Here is a 16,283-nt window from a genome sequence, read left to right as displayed (position 1 = left end):
ATTTGTTAGGAAATGGAAAGGCTAGGAAAAAATTCTATTAAGTGAAGTAAGCCAAGCCCAAAGAAACATAGGTTTCATGGTTAAACTTATTTGCAACAACTAGCATATGTCTGAGTCAAGCAGAAAAGGTCAAATAGGTTGATGTTAGGGACATGAACCCTAAGATATATATTCAAATGTTTTTAATGCAATTTTTTCTAACATATTTAAAGAATATTTCTTTGTTGCTTTGGATGTCCCTCCCCCACGGTATAACCCCTGCTTTCACTGTATTTGATGTTGATATAATTTGTGGGATGGTGGGAAAAAACAATTCATTTAAATAAGGATACGGGTGGACCCATTGCAACACTAATATGTACAAGTACTTATGTCGAAAAACGAACTTTACTACTTTGGTTGGGGGGAGTATTTGATATGGGGGACAAGGAGGATTGGAAGTTCTGGGAAGGAGAAACAAAGGAGGACGCTACAATGCTTGATAGGAAATGTACTCATTATCTTGTCCATGTAATTACAACCCCTCTGTACAGTATTTCACAATAAAAAAGAAAAAATAATAAAAAGAACAAAATTTTTAAAAATATATAAAGTAATCTTGTAGAAGATTAAAAATATAAAAGAAAAATAATTTTAGGTCACAGGTTAAAGTATCTTATCCATTCCAATGATTCCTATGAGATAAAATTTATAGTAGAAGTAAAAGTGAAAAGGAACTCCTAGGTATGTTATTTTACCATTTAGAATGGCAAAGAATAATATCATGTCACTGTCATAACTCTTAAAGAATGCAAGGTTAACCGATGGTTGCTTTCATGTTCCCTCAAAACTAGTAGATCCTTAAGCATAATAGTAGCCCAGCAGAAATTCTAAGTAGCAGACATGGGGCATGGAAGAGAAAGAGAGGAAATGAGACAGAGTGAAAGAGAGAGAGAAATATCATAATATTGAAAGTGAATAATAGATAAACAAGAGCTGTATGAGAATATTCATGCTGCTATCTTTAGACTCTATGTGTACATTTGCAGGTATTTGATATTTGTAATCCATCAACATGAAATATAAAGTTATGTTGATAAAAATAAAAGTGACTCAGAAGAAATTATAAATGCAAAAACGATCTTCACAGCAGCAAACTCTCAGAGATATTTCATGACTTTGAAAAGGATAAAGTGGCTGAAGTTACTATAAATTTAGAAGTACAACAATTCACAAAAATGGAAAAAGATATTTATATATTTCCTTATATAACCCAAAGCAAAAGGAAAATGTTGTTTAGATGATTTTTTTAAAAACACAGTCTCTCAAGTGCTAGGAAGTTGGCTCAGTGGTAGAGTGCTTGCCTTTCATGCATGAGGCCCTGGGTTTGATTCCTCAGCACCACATAAGTAGAAAATGATGGAAATGGTGCTCTGCCTCAAGTGTTAGCGCTAGCCTTGCCTGAGGAACAGCACTCAGGCCCCAGAGTTCAAGCCCCATGACAAAAAAGTCAAAATAAAACAAAACAAAACAAAACACAGTCTCTCACATTTGTGGCCTCAACTCTGTAATACTGTTGCTTCAACCTAGGGCTAAGATTTTAGTTGTGGACATGTATCAACTCTCCTGATTCAGACTCTACTTGATCATTTTTTAATAAATATTTTGTTCTTAATTTTCCTAGTTGTAAATTCACATGCACCTATAAAAAAAAATGGTTTGACCACCCCAGTAACCTTCTCAAAGTACCTCCTAATGATGACTAACAAAAAGTTGTATTATATAACAAGTAAAACAATGCTACAAAGAAAACCAATAATTAAATAATGATTAATAAAATAAAAAACAAAACAATTACCAGTGTTTTTAGTATTTGAAGTGCACTACATATTAGATTTTCTATTTTCTCATATTCCTGTACATTTTAAACCGCCTAAGATTATGATGTTCAACAAGATTTTTATAGGCTATGAATAGTCTTCAAAGTTACACACTAAGGTTATTATGGTTCATCTCATTATTTGTTTATGGCTTATATCATCTCTTGTTCCTCGCTAAAATATAAAGTAAGGAATCCCTAAATTTTAACAAGAACTGTGTAGTCTTAACCCTTCATTCTGCTTCTTCACACAAAGACTTTGCAACTTCTCATTAACAAAGTTTCTATAAATTCTGAAATGTACATACTTAGTACTATATGTCTGCTAACATAAATCTTAAATACATTATAGAAAATTTTATACCTGCCAAACAGTCCTAATTTTGGCATATAATCCTAAAATTAAATAGATATAAAACATTAAAATTTTTAACAACCCTTAACACTTGCTGCTGTGTTCATTATGACATGTGCCTTGTATAGAACAATTGAATTATTTCCCCTACACATCTCTTGAACCGCAAATATCTGGAATTATTTTGTTTTTGACATGTCCATCTTGACATTATTCTTAAATGTGTGCTTATGTAAGAAGTACATGGTTCTAAAATTTCACAATTCTTCTAAACTTACTTTTTGTTGAATTGCCTAGTTTAAGAAAATCAATTACACTTTATATATAAAAAATATTCTGTGCTCAATTCAGCATCACATAAACTAACATTGTAATGATACTGAGAAGATTAGCATGGCCCCTGCGCAAGGATGACAGGCAAATTCCTGAAGCATTCCATAGTTTTACAACAATAGATGCTGGAGGGGATGTGGACAGAAGGGAACCTTACTGCATTCTTGGTGGGAGTGTAAACTTTTTCAACCATTTTGGAAATTAGAATGGAGGTTCCTCAAATGACTCCACATAGATCTCCCCTATGATCCAGAAATCCCACTTTGGGGCATTTACCCAAATGATCACAAACAAGACCATACTAAAACTACCAGCACAACTACATTTATTGCAGCATTATTTAAGATAACTAAGATATGGAACCAACCCCGATGCTCCTCAGCAGAAGAATGGATCAAGAGGATGTGTTTTATATAAACAATGGAATTCTATGCCTCCATCAGAAAGAATGGCATCATCCAATTTGTTAGAAATTGGAAAGATATGGAAAAAATATTAAGTGAAGTAAGCCAAATCCAAAAGAACACAGGTCCCATGGTTTCCTAATTTTCAATAACTAATATATGTATAGTATAAGCAGAAAAGGTCAAAAGGTATGTCCATATGACCAGATAGCATAATGTTCCGGGAAATGAAACCCAAGATAGGGATACAAGAATTTTTCTCTTTTTTGCTATTGTTTCTAATGTACTTATAATGTGCAATGTGATTTTTTGTGTCTTTTTATAGGTTCCTCCCCATGCTATAACAACTGTTTTCACTGTATTTGAAGTTGATGCGCCTATATCTTGTATATATGCTCTTCTAATTTGGGGAGAGGAAGGAAAAACACAAAATGCCTAAATAGGGATACAGGTTGACCCATTGTAACAATGAGATGCGCAAGACACTATGCTGAAAAATGAACGCTACAATTTAGGCAGGGGAAGGGGGGAGGGGTGTGCACTTGTGGAGGTGCGAGGGAAGGAATGGTAGGGGAAAAATAAAGGAGGAGGTAACAATGCTTGTTAGGAATTGTTCTCATTACCTAGCTCATGTAAATATGACACCTGTGTACAGTATTTTTACAATAAAAAGTATAAAACTTTTCTAAGAGGGAGGAGTTTATTTCCTTTATTTTGCTTATATAATATCGTTAACAAAGAAATTAATGCAAAACACTGATATGAAGATATTTAGAATGGATGTATGTGTGTATGTGTGTGTGTGCACGCGCGCGCGCAAGTAGCATGCATGTACAGGAAATTGCATTTCTGTTGGCATGCTCAGAATTTGAAATCGCGGCTTCAAGGTCTTGCTAGGCCTTTCCTCTCTAGATTGGTGAGCTACTATATAAGCTACATCTTCATTCTTGGCCCTATGCTAGTTCAATAAATTTTTGAAAAATTATCTCATGAATTTATTTTGCCCTGATTGGGTTCCAACTGTTATCCACAGATCTCGGGCTCCTGAGTAGATGTCCGGAGGAGTTAGGATTACAGGTGCGACCATCCAGCACAAGGTTTTCAGAATAATTTCAAAAGTAGAAGAAAATTTACTTCACAGGGTCCTGTTTTATCATCTCTTACTTTGAAAGCATTTTGGGTGATTGTATATGAATTTTTTAGGTTTTTGATTCTTAAAAGTCAGTTAATGATAATATTTAAAAGTTTTAGTACTTTTTAAAAAGGAAACTGGAAGTTTCCTCAATTTATAAGCTCAACTCTCTACATGATAACCCAATCTCACCAACACAGTCTGTGTTGAAGACAAAATGTAACAGAAAACAATCACCATGGACATTAATTGCTATGCTATTATTTCTTGGACAATATGAATATTGAATTGAGAATGTAAGAGACTGGAGAGATTTTACCTACCTTTTGTGTACTGCTAAAAGGCTTTTGGAAACTTTGCCTCATTTCCTTTCTCACTGTATGTCTTTGGGTCATCTACTTAAGGCATTTAATTACAATTTTCCCAACACTAAAATGGTAATAACATTAGCATTATAACAAATATTATCTTAAGAATTAAGGGAAATAAAACTTGTGAAGTACTTAACCTAAACTTCTGTGAAGGAGCTTTGAGTTTAGCCAGCAGTTTTTTTAAAATACTAAATAGAATGCAATAAGCATTACAAAAACCATTACATGTAGTGAGAAACCAGAAGTAATATTATCTATTGACCATGTTGTGCTTCCAAGGAAACCAGGGTGATAACTTCTTATTCTGTAAATAAAACTGGTTATCTTATATCTTACGTCTTGGTAGTGTAAAAGTATCAGGGAAAGAATAATGAATGAATGTTGTAGACTGAGGTGAAGTCCATCTGAAAATGTGAAAAACTGATAAAACATAAAAGTACCTTCGCGATATGTTGTGGTTTACATTTTAAGGAAGACCTAGAAGAATGAATTCTCTTTTTGATATCCTAGCATAGGTCCTTAGAAGTAGGAACTCTTTCTTCCTTCTTGTAGAGGCATCATCAGATGAGAGGAACTGTATTTTTTTTGTTTGCTTCCTTCCATTTATTCTTCAGTTTGAAATCTGAACTACTTGAGACTGAAAGAGAGCAAGGGAAATTAGACACATAGACTTTGGAAAGAACAATTAACGTAAAATAAATAAAATGCACATAGCCTTGTTAAAGGTCTAACTAAATTGAATTATATGGTCTCAAGCATTAACAGAAAATGATTTAAGCAATATCATTTTATTGAAAATTGAAAAATGTTAGGAGTGGCTTAATATTTTTCTTTCTACTACCTTGAATTAATTACTGATTTTGTATGGAGAGATTAAAGATGAGATTAACAAGAAACTTGATTAAAATTGGACAAAAGTTCTGAATAGACATCTTTTCCATAAAGCCCTGAAAATCGCCAGTGGGCTAACAAAGTTGTGTTTAATACAACTTCTATGCTGGCTTAATGGTTTGTGAACTGAAATATTAGAGAAATGTAATTCAAAATTACTATGATAAGGAGTTCTGGGAAGATGGCGGAGGAGAAGCTGGAGGCTAAACAAGCTCTCGCAGAGAAAAGAGTTTTATTTTATTTTTTTCAAATTTAATTTTTTTTGTGAACATACTGTACAAAGGGGTTACAATTACATGGGCAGGATAATGCGTACATTTCTTATCAAGCATTGCAGCCTCCTCCTTTGTTTACCCTTCACATCCCTTCCCAATCTCCCCCCTCCCCTCCCACCCAATCCTCCCCCCTCCCCCCCACACCAACGTTGTAAAGCTCGTTTTCTACATGACAACTTGTACTTCTCATTGTTGCAACAGGTCCACCTGTATCCTTAAACGACTTGTTTTTCCCCATCTCCTCCACAAGTTATACTGACATAAAATATAGTGAAAGCAGGGGTTATACTGTGGGGGAGGGACATACAAAGCAACAAAGAAATAATCTTATAAATGCATTAGAAACAAATGCATGAAATAAAAAAACATTAAAATACCTATCTAAGGGTTCATTTTCCTAACATCACATTATCTGAGCTTTTCCACTTGACTCATACATATACTAGATATTGCAAATAAGGGAAGCCATGGGACCTATGTTTCATTGGGCCTGGCTTACTTCACTTAATATAATTTTTTCCAAGTTTTTCCATTTCCTAACAAATGGGGCAATGTCGTTCTATCTGATGGAGGCATAGAATTCCATTGTGTATATATACCACATTTTCTTGATCCATTCATCTACTGAGGGGCATCTGGGTTGGTTCCATATCTTAGCTATGGTAAATAATGCTGCAATAAACGTAGTTGTGCTGGTCGCTTTAGTGTGGTCTTGTTTTTAAACATTTGGGTAAATGCCCAAAAGTGGGATTGCTGGGTCATAGGGGAGGTCTATGTGAAGTCTTTTCACGAACCTTCATACTGCTTTCCAAAGTAGTTGAACAAGTTTACACTCCCACCAACAATGCAGTAAGGTTCCCTTCTGTCCACATCCCCTCCTACATCTGTTGTTGTTAAAGTTCTTGATTATAGCCATTCTAACTGGGATGAGGTGGTATCTCAATGTTGTTTTGATTTGCATTTCTTTTATGGCTAGGGAGATTGAGCATTTTTCTTCCTGTGTCAATTGGCCATCCTTCTTTCTTCTTCAGAGAAGTTTCTCTTCAAGTCTTTAGCCCACTTATTTATTGGGCAGTTGTTTCTTTGAGGATTTGTTATTGGGGGATTTAATTTTTGAGTTCCAAGTATATTTTAGATATGAGACCCTTGTCTGTTGTATGGCTAGTGAAGATCTTCTCCCAATCTGTATGCTTTCTGTTGATCTTGCTAGCTATGTCCTTTGCCATGCAGAAGTTCTGCAACTTCATACAATCCCATTTGTCCAACCTTTCTTTCTGGGAAGATGGCGGAGGAGAAGCTGGAATCTAAACAAGCTCTCGCATAGAAAGCAGTTTTAGAGTTCCAGTGAACATTCCTAAGCCAGAGAATCACACCACGTGTGCCATCACAGGACAGAGAGTCAGGCCAGAGAGAGAAAGGAGTTTTAGAGTTCCAGCGAACAGACTTAAGCCAGAGAATCACACCAAGTGTACCATCACAGTTCAGAGAGTTAGGCCAGAGAGGAAAAATCCAGATCTGAGCACTTGCTAGCAGCCGCCACTGCGGGCTACAGTGGTGGTGGAGGTGGCAATAGCCGCCATACCTGCAACATAGAGAGTCCAGGACAAAGGAGCCAGACATGGCGCGCGAGTGTATTCTACTGAACACCAACAAGAACCGACAAGGAGCAGACATCTTCATCCTGCAGTTCACAGACCAGAGATGACCCAGGAACCAAAATGCGATGTGAGTAGAAGCCTAACGTCCTCACTCCTTCTCAGGGAGCAGAGGAGGGAAGGCCACCCCTCCCCGCCATTACAGGAGATCTCCATGTTTGATATTGACAAAGCTTGGTTGACCTGCTAGCTCAAACACAGGCCTTGGAAGAAAACTAGAGTCATTTAGCAGGTCACAAGATCCTAAAGTGACATGGCAAACTCAGCCCCATCCAGGGAAAAGTCACCCAGCTCGGGCCGCCAGCCCCAGGAGTGGGTTTCTTCACTGGGTAATCAGAGCCAGAGGCTGCCCCTCTCTTCAGCAGCATGGACAATCCATTGAAATTCAGTAAACATAAACCCTGAGAGTGGCTCGAGGCTGGGCTCTGTGAGTCTCTCACAAAGTCTCCTCAGGGAAAAGCTACTGTTTGCTGAAAGGCCTCAACTCTACCCAGAACCTAGCCTCATCAGAGCATCTACAAACATGAGGAAAAAGCCATCTCCCTCTTTTGTGATACTCAAAGCAGATCTCCCTCCCATTGAACTAGCCAAGGGAGAGGATCACAAAATATTTTGTACAGCATAGCATTTTTCTGCCTGTTCAAACAAACTGCTTAAGAAACCAACTAAGCCACAGGAAAATCAAATACCACAAGCAGACCAGAGACTCCAACAAGAGGCTGGTTATGGACACAAGGGATATAAAAGATCTTCCCACCACTCCCCAAAAAAATCAAAGAACTTGTTTTTTCTCTGTTTCTTCTTCTTCTTCTTCTTTTTTTTTTTTTTGGTTCCTTTTATAAAAATATTTTTCTTCTAAAACTTTTTTTTTAATTTTTAATTTTTACCATTTTGAAAAAAAATTCTATACTAGTAACTTTTTTCTCTTCCTCTTATAATTTTTATTTTAGGGGTATATGTGTGTGTGTGTTTTTCTTTCTTTTTTGTTCTTTCTTTTCAAAAAATATTTTTGTTTTTTGTTTAGCTCTACTGAATGTCTGATTTTTTTCTTTTTTGCTCATTTTTTTCACCTTTTCTGCTCTTTTGCTCTTCTTTGTGTGACTTAATTGTTGTTCTGCACATCCTCAGATATACCCATAGTCGATTATTAGACTTTATCCCCCATTGTGTACATATTTAATCCACAAATTTATTACTCAATTCAAAGCCTCTTAGACTTAAATTCCTAGCAGTATTACCTCTTTATACCTATATAATATTTTAAGTATTTTTATTTTTAATGTTTTCATGTCTCCTTTATATCCCTCCCATTCTCTCATTATACCCATGTTCTTCTCTGAATATTTCATTTTCAATCTGCATATTTTTAATCATTACACTTTTTATTTTTTGATTTTTGCTTTTCTATTTTTTCTTGTCTCTTTTTTCTCTTTCTCTTTCTTCTTTTTTTCTCTCTCTACTTTTATCCTATCCAACCTCTTTCCCACTTTGCGATTAGGACTTAGTTAAGTAAACTCTCCCTGTTCCTTCCCATATTTCTCTTTTCCTATTTTTACCCACATGTCTCCCTAAAATTAATAATTTCTGGTTTTCCAAATTCTACTTTGCGGTTTGTAGCACATTATTATATAGTTGTTTGATGTTGAATAGGTATATCTGTTGAACTTCACTGTATCTGCAGACTTTTGATTGTGGATCTACAGACTTTGGTTGATGCTTGCCTTAAGGTAGTTTTCCAGCACAAAACTGGTGTTACTTTCATCCCAAATGGGCAGAGTAAGCCGAAAAACACAAGAAAAATGGCAAGTCCGGGTAGCTCAAATCCCACTCATGACAATCATGGGACAGGATAGATAATGAATAATCCAGAGAAGAGTTCCCAAATAGCTCTACAAAAACTACTGGCAAACATGGTAAATGAAAAGATGGAAAACATACAAAAGGACTTTGTATGAGCGTGATAGAGAGAGAGAGGAGGCAAACGAAAGGTCAATACTGGAAAAGATTGAAAACATACAAAGGAATCTATATGAGCATGATAAGGAGAGAGAGGAGGAAAACCAAAGGTTAATACCGGAATATCATGAGCGTGAGGAAGCTACTCTAAAACTGATACAGGAATTGCATGAGCAGCATGAGAACACTCAAAGAGAACTTCACGAATGGCATGAAAGTGAGGAAGCTAAGCAAAGAGTAATAAAGGAATTGAGAGAGCAGGATGAGAATACACAAAGATCACTAAAGGCATTCATGAAATCCATTAAGGAAGAGCTGAAGGATGTCAGGGAGACCAAGGAAACCATAAAAAAATCACCTAAGTGATTGGAGAATAAACACTGAACACCAAATTAAGGAAGTAAAGACGTCCATACAAGATCTAAAACAAAGCTTCAACAAAGAATTTGAAGCCATCAAAGTTGACCAATTAGAAGGAAAAGAAATGAAAAACCAAGTAGAAAGCCTTGAGAGCAGGTTGGACCATGCAGAAGATCGAATCTCAGGGATTGAAGACATCCTAGATATTATAGAGAAAGAACATACAACCATCCAAGACAAGTCCAAGAAATATGATAGATCTATCCAACACTTGGAAGACACAATCAGAAGGCCTAATCTAAGGATAATGGGTGTAGAGGAGCACCTAGAAACAGAAGTTAATGCTCTAGGAAATTTGTTTAAAAGGATCCTAGCAGAGAACATCCCAAACATAAAAAAGATAGGCCTATTCAGATACAAGAAGCTTTTAGAACCCCAAATAGACCAGACCAGAATCTGACATCCCACCATCACATTATAATCCACATAGGATCAACTCAGACCAAGGAAAAGATCCTTAAAGCTGTCAGGGAGAAAAGGTTAATCACCTATAAAGGGAAACAAATTAGAATCACCTCAGATTTCTCAGCAGAGACCATCAAAGCAAGAAGAGCCTGGAATGATGTCTGCCATGCCCTAAAAACAAACAACTATCAACCAAGAATACTGTACCCAGCTAAACTCTCGTTCATAACTGAAGGCCAAATAAAAAACTTCCATAGCAAAGAAAAATTGAAACAATACATCTCCACCAAACCAGCCCTACAAAAGATTCTTAAAGATGTCCTACACATAGAAAACCAACAAGACCACAATAAAGGCCAAGAAACTGCACCCAAAATGAGAAACAAAGAACCATAGGAATAACCCAGTTTTCGCAGCCCCCAAGAAGGTGGATAACATGGCAGGAACTCCCAAATACCTCTCAGTCCTTTCTCTTAACGTTAAAGGACTGAACTCTCCAATTAAGCGACATAGACTGTCTAGTTGGATAAAAAAAAAAAACAAGACTCTTCTATCTGCTGCCTTCAGGAGTCACATCTTGCCCATAAAAACAAACACATTTTCAATGTTAAAGGTTGGAACAAAATCTACCAAGCAAACGGCCCCCATAAACAGGCAGGAGTTGGAAACCTAATATCATATTAAATAGACTTCAAATAAAAATTCGTGAGAAGAGATAAAGAAGGTCGCTACATACTAATTAAGGGATCTCTCTTTCAGGAGGATATTACAATTCTGAATATCTACTCGACAAACAATGGAGCACCCAAATTTATCAAAGAAACACTACTTTCCCTCAAATCCCATATAGATCCAAAGACATTAATTTTTGAGTATTTTAAGACACCACTCACCCCACTAGATAGATTAACTCGGCAAAAACTCAACAGAGAAACCGCAGATCTAAACAGCTGCATAGATCAACTAGACTTAACAGACATCTACCGAACATTTCACCCAGCAGCATCAGAATACACGTTTTTCTCAGCAACACATGGAACGTTTTCTAATATAGACCACATTTTAGGCCACAAAGCAAACTTGTCTAAATTCAGAAACATTGAAGTTATACCTTACATTCTCTCTGACCACAAGGGACTAAAAGTAGAACTCAACACCAAAAGCCACCAAAGAAATTCCAGTATCACATGGAGGCTGAACAACACACTGCTGAATCATGAGTGGGTCATGGAAGAGATTAGAAAGGAAATTCAAATGTTCATGCTATTCAAAAAAAATGAACACACAAACTACCAGCTCCTCTGGGACACAGCAAAGGCAGTACTCAGAGGCAAGTTTATAGCTCTGAGCTCCTACATCAACAAATTGGAGAGATCTGAAACAAACAATTTAATGACACATCTAAACCTCCTTGAAAAAGAGCAGCAAGATAAACCCCAATCCAGTAGGCAGAAAGAAATAATTAAAATTAAATCAGAATTAAATGAATTAGAATCCAAAAAAACTATAGAAAGAATCAACAAAACAAAGAGTTGGTTCTTCGAAAAACTTAACAAAATTGACAGACCCTTAGCAAATCTTATCAGAATAAGAAGAGAACACACCCAAATTAATAAACTCAGAGATGAGAATGGAAACATCACCACAGAAAAACCAAGATTCAGAACATCATAAGGGAATACTTCTCAAAACTTTATGCTAATAAGGTTGAGAACTTGACAGAAATGGACCTTTTCCTAGCAACTATTGACATGCCAAAACTAAACCAAGATGAGTTAAACCATCTTAACAGGCCCATACCAGGCATTGAAATAGAAACAGCAATAAGAGACCTCCCAGCTAAGAAAAGTCCAGGACCAGATGGTTTTTTTTTTTTTAAATTTAATTTAATTTTATTTGTGAACATACTGTACAGAGGAGTTACAGTTACATGGGCAGGATAATGCGTACATTTCTTACCAAGCATTGCAGCCTCCTCCTTTGTTTACCCTTCACATCCCTTCCCAGCCTCCCTCATCCCCCCCTAATCCCAATCCTTCCCCCCTTCCCCCCCTCCCCCCCCCCGCACCAACGTTGTAAAGCTCGTTTTGGACATGACAACTTGTACTTCTCATTGTTGCAACACGTCCACCTGTATCCTTAAACAACTGGTTTTTCCCCATCTCCTCCACAAGTTATACTGACATCAAATATAGTGAAAGCAGGGGTTATACTGTGGGGGAGGGACATACCAAGCAACAAAGAGACAATCTTATAAATGTGTTAGAAACACATGCATGAAAGAAAAAACATTAAAATACACATCTAAGGGTTCATTTTCCTGACATCACATTATCTGACCTTTTCCGCTTGACTCATACATATACTAGATATTACAAATAAGGGAAACCATGGGACCTACGTTTCTTTGGGCCTGGCTTACTTCACTTAATATAATTTTTTCCAAGTTTTTCCATTTCCAAACAAATGGGGCAATGTCATTCTTTCTGATGGAGGCATAGAATTCCATTGTGTATATATACCACATTTTCTTGATCCATTCATCTACTGAGGGACATCTGGGTTGGTTCCAGATCTTAGCTATGGTAAATAATGCTGCAATAAACATAGTTGTGCTGGTCGTTTTAGTGTGGTCTTGTTTGTAAACATTTGGGTAAATGCCCAAAAGTGGGATTGCTGGGTCATAGGGGAGCTCTATGTGGAGTCTTTTGAGGAACCTCCATACTGCTTTCCAAAGTGGTTGAACAAGTTTACATTCCCACCAACAATGAAGTAAGGCTCCTTTCTGTCCACATCCCCTCCAGCATCTGTTGTTGTTAGAGTTCTTGATTTTTGCTGTTCTAACTGGAGTGAGGTGATATCTCAATGTTGTTTTGATTTGCATTTCTTTTATGGCTAGGGATGTTGAACATTTCTTCATGTGTCTATTGGCCATCCTTCTTTCTTCTTCAGGTAAGTTTCTCACCAGATGGTTTTACAGCGGAATTTTACAAGGCCTTCAAAGCAGAGCTCACACCAATACTCCTCCAACTCGTCAATAAAATTGAAAGAGAAAGCTCACTACCAAACACATTCTATGAAGCCATCATAACCCTCATCCCAAAACCAGGCAGGGACTCATCAAAGAAAGAGAACTATAGACCCATTTCTTTGATGAACATTGATGCACAAGGTTATCTCAATGGATGCAGAAAAAGCATTCGACAAGATCCAGCACCCCTTCATGATGAAAGTTTTGGAAAAATTAGGCATCCATGGATCATTCCTCAATACAATGAAGGCTATATATGACAAACCTACAGCCAGCATTATACTTAATGGTGAAAAAATAAAACCATTACCTCTTAACTCAGGAACAAGACAAGGATGTCCATTCTCTCCACTTCTCCTCAATCTAGTATTAGAATGCCTAGCTACAGCAATAAGACAAGATGCAGACATAAAGGGTATCCAAATAGGGAAAGAAGAAATACAACTCTCCCTCTTTGCAGATGACATGATCTTGTATTTAAAGAATCCCATAGACTCCACTCCCAAATTACTCAAGCTGATTCAAAACTTTGGCAAAGTAGCAGGTTATAAAATTAACCCCCCAAAATCAATGGCTTTTCTGTATGCTAACAATGAGAAAAGTGTGGCTGAAATTAGTAAAGCAACTCCATTTGTAATAGCCCCACAAAAAATAAAATACCAGGAATTAACTTAACCAAAGAAGTGAAGGACCTCTATGATGAAAACTTTAAAATCTTGAAAAAGGAAATCAACAAAGAACTGAAAAAATGGCAAAACCACCCATGCTCCTGGATTGGAAAGATTAACATCGTGAAAATGGCAATACTTCCCAAGGCTATCTACAAATTCAACGCAATACCTATCAAAATTCTAACCTCATTCTTCAAGGAAATAGAAGAGGCAATCCAAAAATTCATATGGAACAACAAAAGACCCGGAATAGCAAAAACGCTCCTCAATGGAAAGAACACTGCTGGAGGAATATCAATACCAAATTTCAAACTCTACTACAAAGCCATTGTAATCAAAACAGCCTGGTATTGGCATAAGAACAGACCTCAGGACCAATGGAATAGAATTGAAAACCCAGAAATGAAAACACAGATCTATAGCCATCTAATTTTTGATAAGGGAGCTAAAACAATAGAATGGAAGAAAGACAGCCTCTTCAGTAAATGGTGTTGGCAAAATTGGTTAACTAGATGTAGAAAACTAAAGCTAGATCCTTATATATCACCCTGTACAAGAATTAACTCCAAATGGATCAAAGACCTCGAAGTCAAAGCAGACATTCTGAAAACATTACAGGATGGAATAGGAGAAACCCTAGGTCTCGTTGGCTCAGGCAGAAATTTTCTGAATACAGACCCGGAAACACAACAAATCAAAGAAAGATTGGACAAATGGGATTGCATAAAGTTGCAGAGCTTCTGCATGACAGAGGACATAGCTAGCAAGATCAATAGAAAGCCCACGGATTGGGAGAAGATCTTTACTAGCCATACAACAGACAAGGGTCTCATGTCTAAAATATACTAGGAACTCAAAAAATTAAATCCCCCAACAACAAATCCTCAAAGAAACAACTGCGCAATAAATAAGTGGGCTAAAGACTTAAAGAGAAACTTCTCTGAAGAAGAAAGAAGGATGGCCAATAGACACATGAAGAAATGCTCAACATCCCTAGCCATAAAAGAAATGCAAATCAAAGCAACTTTGAGATACTACCTCACTCCAGTTAGAATGGCAAAAATCAAGAACTCTAACAACAGATGCTGGAGGGGAAGTGGACAAAAGGGAACCTTACTTCATTGTTGGTGGGAATGTAAACTTGTTCAACCACTTTGGAAAGCAGTATGGAGGTTCCTCAAAAGACTTCACATAGAGCTCCCCTATGACCCAGCAATCCCACTTTTGGGCATTTACCCAAATGTTTACAAACAAGACCACACTAAAACGACCAGCACAACTATGTTTATTGCAGCATTATTTACCATAGCTAAGATGTGGAACCAACCCAGATGCCCTTCAGTAGATGAATGGATCAAGAAAATGTGATATATATACACAATGGAATTCTATGCCTCCATCAGAAAGAATGACATTGCTCCATTTGTTAGGAAATGGAAAAACTTGGAAAAAATTATATTAATTGAAGTAAGCAAGGCCCAAAGAAACAGGTCCCATGGTTTCCCTTATTTGCAATATCTAGTATATGTATGAGTCAAGCGGAAAAAGTCAGATAATGTGATGTTAGGAAAATGAACCCTTAGATAGGTATTTTAATGGTTTTTTTTTTTCTTTCATGCATGTGTTTCTAACGCATTTATAATATTATTTCTTTGTTGCTTTGTATGTCTCTCCCCCACAGTATAATCCCCATTTTCAATATATTTGATGTCAGTATAACTTGTGGAGGAGATGGGGAAAAACAAGCCGTTTAAGGATTCAGGTGGACCTGTTGCAACAATGAGAAGTACAAATTGTCATGTCAAAAACGAGGTTTACAATATCGGTGGGGGTGGAGGGGGGAGGCTGGGAAGCGAGGTGAAGGGTAAACAAAGGAGGAGGCTGCAATGTTTGGTAAGAAATGTGTGCATTATCCTGCCCATGTAATTGTAACCCCTCTGTAGTATTTTCACAAATAAAATAAAATAAAATAAATAAAAAATAAAAAAATAAAGAAGAAACAAGAAATCTCTTTTTAAAAATTATTTAAAAAAAGAAAATTAAAAGGGAATACTTCTCAAAAATTTATGCTAATAAGTTTGAGAATTTGGCAGAAATGGGGACCTTTTCCTAGCAAATATTGACATGCCAAAATTTAACCAAGATGAGTGAAACCATCCTTAAAGGTCCAGACCAGCATTGAAATAGAAACAGCAATAAGAGACCTCCCATCTAAGAAAAGTCCAGGACCAGATGGTTTTACAGCAGAATTCTACCGGGCCTTCAAAGCAGAACTCACACCAATACTCCTCCAATTCTCCAATGAAATTGAAAGAGAAAGTTCACTACCAAACACATTCTATGAAGCCATCATATCCCTCATCCCAAATCCAGGCAGGGACTCATCAAGAAAGAGGACTACAGACACATTTCTTTGATGAACATTGATGTAAAACTTCTCAACAAAATTTTGGCCAATCCACTTCAACAGTTCATCCAAAAAATCATACACCATCATCAAACAGGATTCATTCCAGGGATGCAAAG

The 16,283-nt window shown here is 36.8% G+C and overlaps 1 non-coding gene across 1 annotated transcript; it reads left to right on the top strand.

The window, feature by feature from the left end:
* Positions 1-2,551: 2,551 nt before the first annotated feature.
* LOC122126302 lies at positions 2,552-2,658 on the top strand. Its single transcript, XR_006150884.1, has one exon. It is a non-coding gene; the product is annotated as a U6 spliceosomal RNA (small nuclear RNA).
* Positions 2,659-16,283: the final 13,625 nt, after the last annotated feature.

The sequence above is a fragment of the Dipodomys spectabilis genome, unplaced genomic scaffold (assembly GCF_019054845.1).
Source record: "Dipodomys spectabilis isolate Male_0828 unplaced genomic scaffold, ASM1905484v1 ptg000274l, whole genome shotgun sequence".
Classification (NCBI taxonomy): domain Eukaryota; kingdom Metazoa; phylum Chordata; class Mammalia; order Rodentia; family Heteromyidae; genus Dipodomys; species Dipodomys spectabilis.
This window is presented reverse-complemented; position numbering and strand designations above follow the sequence as displayed.